The sequence below is a fragment of the Macaca thibetana genome, chromosome 2 (genome assembly GCF_024542745.1).
Source record: "Macaca thibetana thibetana isolate TM-01 chromosome 2, ASM2454274v1, whole genome shotgun sequence".
NCBI lineage: Eukaryota > Metazoa > Chordata > Mammalia > Primates > Cercopithecidae > Macaca > Macaca thibetana.
The window spans coordinates 86,317,834-86,322,593 of NC_065579.1; the positions used below are offsets into that span (position 1 = coordinate 86,317,834).

The 4,760-nt window shown below is 37.2% G+C and overlaps 1 pseudogene; it reads right to left on the reverse strand.

The window, feature by feature from the left end:
- Positions 1 to 988: 988 nt before the first annotated feature.
- On the reverse strand, positions 989 to 1,652 carry LOC126948951 (eukaryotic translation initiation factor 4E-like; annotated as a pseudogene).
- Positions 1,653 to 4,760: the final 3,108 nt, after the last annotated feature.

Genomic DNA, 4,760 nt, shown 5'->3' on the forward strand with positions numbered 1-4,760 from the left:
ATGATATGTTGTTTGCTGTAAGTGAGGTGGTGACATTCCCTATTATTATTGTATTGCCAGTCTATCTCTTCCTTTAGATCTATTAATATTTGCTCTAAATATTTAGGTGTTCAGTGTTGGATGCATAGATATTTACAATTGTTGTATCACCTTGCTGAATTGCTCCCTTTACCATATATAATGACCATCTTTATCTCTTTTTACAATTTTTGACTTAAAATTCATTTTATGTAAGTATAGCTACTCCGCCTTTTTTGGAGGGGTTTTATTTGCATAGAATGTATTTTTCTATCTCTTCATTTTCTTTTATTTTTCACACAAAACTAATGTTTATTCCACCTTTGTGTCGTATTCCTGTATCCTTCACCAATGTTACATGAGGAAAAGAACAAAAGCAAAACAAATGAAAAACTGAAATCAGAATCACTGTTATCAAGTAGAAAAACAAATAAGTTATAATCTAGTAGTCATCAGCAAGAGTATAGCAAAGACAATGCTATAAAAAGAAACAAAGAAAATTGCTAGAAAACTATATGCATCATAATCTTTCAAACCAGCAAAATATGCTCCTGCATACAATAGAACATCAACAGTATTTTTTTTGTGTGTAAAGTATAAAAATGCCAAGTTGTTTTTTGAATATTGTGGATAGGTAAAATGTATATGTAATTAATGGTAATTCTACTGAACTATTACAGAGTGGGCCAGGAACACATTTATGGATTCTGGGGATGTGTACTGTAATTCTTTGATTGGGATAGTGGACACACTATTCAAAAAAAAAAAAAAAAAAAAAAAAAAAAAAAAAAAAAAAAAAAAAGCACCCAAGTACAAGACAAAGGCGAATGAGACTTCTCTTATATCTTAGCAACATTTAGATGGAAGTCAAATTTAAATGCAATCCACTCTGCTTTTTGAAGAGGCTTTGGTTCGGCTCCCAAATCTCAACTGCTTGACACGGTCTCCTATGAGAATACTCAGAAGGTGTCTACTTAAACAACAACCTATTTTTAGTGGTGGAGTGGCTCTTAGTAGCTCTGTCTGCGTGGGACTGACAACCAATCACTATCTTTGGAGGAAGCCCTAACCTTTTCTTGCATACCCTCCCTATATGTGTAACAGCTTTTCTCTTATCACATTCAGTAGTCCATACTGCTATATTATCACCTTTAGCTCTAACGTTAATAACAGCGCCACATACATCATTACTGTGGTCATCAAAAGATTCTCCAATAAGGCGCAGCAGTGTCTCTAGCCAAAAGTGATCGAGGTCACTTCATCTCTGCTATTTGTTCAGTGTAATTAGCCATCATCCTCCCAGTTTGTTTTTCTCATGTTGCCACATAGGCTCAATACCACCCTTAAAAAGTGAGTAGTCACAGCCAGCCATTAAATTATGAGACAACTGGATATGGTTGTACAGAGCCCAAAGTCTTCAACAGTATCAAACTCAGAGATCAGCCACCGGTTTGCTTGCCAAGTTTTGCTTTTATCATTTAAAAAAAACCAGAGGGCCCATCTGTTCTGTAGAGGATGTTTAATATAGTGTTCTGGGGTAGCAACCTCCTGAATAGCTTCTGTTTTCTCCTCTTCTGTAGTCGCGGGATTAGAAGTAGGGGTGTTTTCCTGTTCAATAGTCACCATCTTTGATAGATCTCTCTCTCTTCATTTTCAATCTGTGTGTGTCCTTACAGGTAAGGTAGAGCCTCTTGTAAGCAGTATATATTTGGGTGTTTTTTTCTTTTTTTCTTTTTTTAATCCTTTCAATTACTCTACCCTTTTTTATTTTTATTATTTTTTTTGAGACAGAGTCACACTCTGTCGCCCAGGCTGGAGTGGAGTGGCACCATCTCAGCTCACTGCAACCTCCACCTCCTGGGTTCAAGCGATTCTCCTGCCTCAGCCTCCCAAGTAGCTGGGACTACAGGTACCCACCACCACACCCAGCTGATTTTTGTATTTTTAGTAGAGATGGGGTTTCACCATGTTGGCCAGGCTGATCTCGAACTCCTGGCCTCAAGTGATCTGCCTGCATTGGCCTCCCAAAGTGCTGGAATTACAGGCATTAGCCACCACGCCCAGCCTCCATTCAATTACTCTACACTTTTAACTGGAGAATTTAATCCATGTACATTATTATTTATTATTGATAGGTATGAACTTATTCTTTTCAATTTATTGATTTCTAGTTGTTTTGTAAATCTTTTGTTCACTTCTCCCTCTCTTGCTTTCTTCCTTGTGGTTTGATGGCTTTCTATAGTGGTATCCTTTGGTTCTTTTCTTTTTATCTTTTGTGTATCTATTATAAGCTTTTGCTTTGTGGTTTCCCTGAGGCTTACATAAAACATCTTATAACAGATTTATTTATGCTTAGAACAGCTTGATTTTGATTGTATACACGAACTCGCCACTTCTACTTCCCTTCTTCCCATGTTTTATGTTTTTGATTTCACACTATACATCTTTCTATAATATATTCCATAGGTAATTATCAAGCCTTTTAAAAATAATGTTGCCTTTTGACCTTTATAGTACAGATACAATTTACTCACCACCATTATAGTATTAGAGTGTTTTGTATTTGACAACATACTTACTTTTACCAGTGAGTTTTATACTTTCATATGACTTTATGATACTCATTAGCATCCTCTTCCTTCAGCTTAAAGAACTTCCTTTAGCATTTTTTTGTAATGCAGATCTGGCATAATAAATTCTCTCAGATTTTGTCTGAGAAAGTTTTTATCACTCTTTTGTTTTTGAAAGACAAGATTGCCTGAATATAGTTTTCTTAACTGGCAGTCTTTTTCTTTTAGGATTTTGAATATATTATTCAATTCTATTCTGGTTTGCAAAGATTGTGCTGAGAAGTTCACTGATAGATTTATGGGGGTTCCTCTATATGTCACAATTTGCTTTTATTCTTGCTGCTTTCAGCACTGTCTCTTTGGCTTTGACTGTTGACAGTTTGACTATGGTGTGTCATGGTGTGGATCTCTCTGGAGTTCTCTTATTCAATATCCTTACAGAGTTTTTCAATCTATCTTTCTAATTTATTTTCTAGACTTAGGAAGTTTTCTGCCATTATTTCTTTGAATATATTTCTGTTCCTTTCTCTCTTTCTTCTACTTCTGGCACACCAATGATGCATAAGTTGTTCTTCTTGACGGTGTTTGATAAGTCACTTTAAGCTGTCCTCACTCTTCTTCATTTGTTTTTCTTTTCTGCTCCTCAGATTGGATGATGTCCAGTAATCTGTTTTCAAGTTCACCAATCCTTTCTTCTGCTTAACCTAGTCTACTACTACCATTGAACCCCTCCATTGAATTTCTCAGTTCAGTTATAGCGTTCTTCAGATCTTTCATTTCTGTTTAGTACTTTTTATACTTTCTCTTTGTTGAAAATCTTTGTTCTTGTATCGCCGTCTTGATCTCTATGAGCATCTTTATGATCATTATTTTCAATTTCCTGTCAGGTAAATCACAGAACTCCACTACATTTGGGTCAGTATTTGAAAATTTATCTTGTTCTATAGTTTGGAATACATTCCCTATTTCTTCATTTTACTTAATTCTCTGTGTTGGTTTCTGTACATTAGATAAGACACCTACCTCTCCATCTTGTTAGACTAAGCTTGTATGGAGAAGGTTTTCACCGATTAATCCAGCCAGAGATTTTAAGATGCCTCTCTAATCCTTGTGTTTGTCCAGATTGCTATCTCTGTTTTTGATGGTCCTTGATATGGTTTAGCTGTGTTGCCACCCAAATCTCATCCTGAATTCCCATGTGTTCTGGGAGGGACCTGGTGGGAGGTAATTGAATCACTGGGGCAGTCTTTTCCCATGCTGTTCTCATGATAGTGAATAAGTTTCATGAGATCTGATGGTTATATAAAAATGGGAGTTTCCCTACACAAGCTGTCTTCTCTTGTCTGCTGCCATGTGAGATGTGCCTTTCACTTTCTGGCATGATTGAGAGTCTCGCCAGCCACATGGAACTGTAAGTCCAATAAATCTCTTTCTCTTTTAGATTGTCCAGTTTCAGGTATGTCTTTATCAGCAGTATGAAAATGGACTAATACAGTAAAATGGTACCAGGATTGGGGCGCAGTTGAAAAGATACCTGAAAACGTGGAAGCGACTTTGGAACTGAGTAACAGGCAGAGGTTGGAACAGTTTGGAGGGCTCAGAAGAAGACAGGAAAATGTGGGAAAGTTTGGAACTCCCAAGAGACTTGTTGAATGGCTTTGACCAAAATACTGATAATGATATGGACAATGAAATCCAGGCTGAGTTGGTCTCAGATGGAGATGAGGAACTTGTTGGGAACTGGAGCAAAGGTGACTCTTGTTATGTTTTAGCAAAGAGACTGGCAGCATTTTGCCCCTGCCCTAGAGATCTGTGGAACTTTGAACTTCAGAGAGATGATTTAGGGTATCTGACAGAAGAAATTTCTAAGTAGCAAAGCATTCAAGATGTGACTTGGTGCTGTTAAAGGTGTTCTGTTTTAAAAGGGAAACAGGGCATACAAGTTTGGAAAATTTGCAGCCTGACAATGCCGTAGAAAAGAAAATCCCGTTTTCTGAGGAGAAATTCAAGCTGGCTGCAGAAATTTGCATAAATAATGAGGAACTGAATGTTAATCACAATGACAATGGGGAAAATTTCTCCAGAGCATGTCAGAGGTCTTCATGGAAACCCCTCCCATCACAGGCCCAGAGACCTTGGAGGAAAAAATGGTTTCCTGAGCTGGGCCCAGGG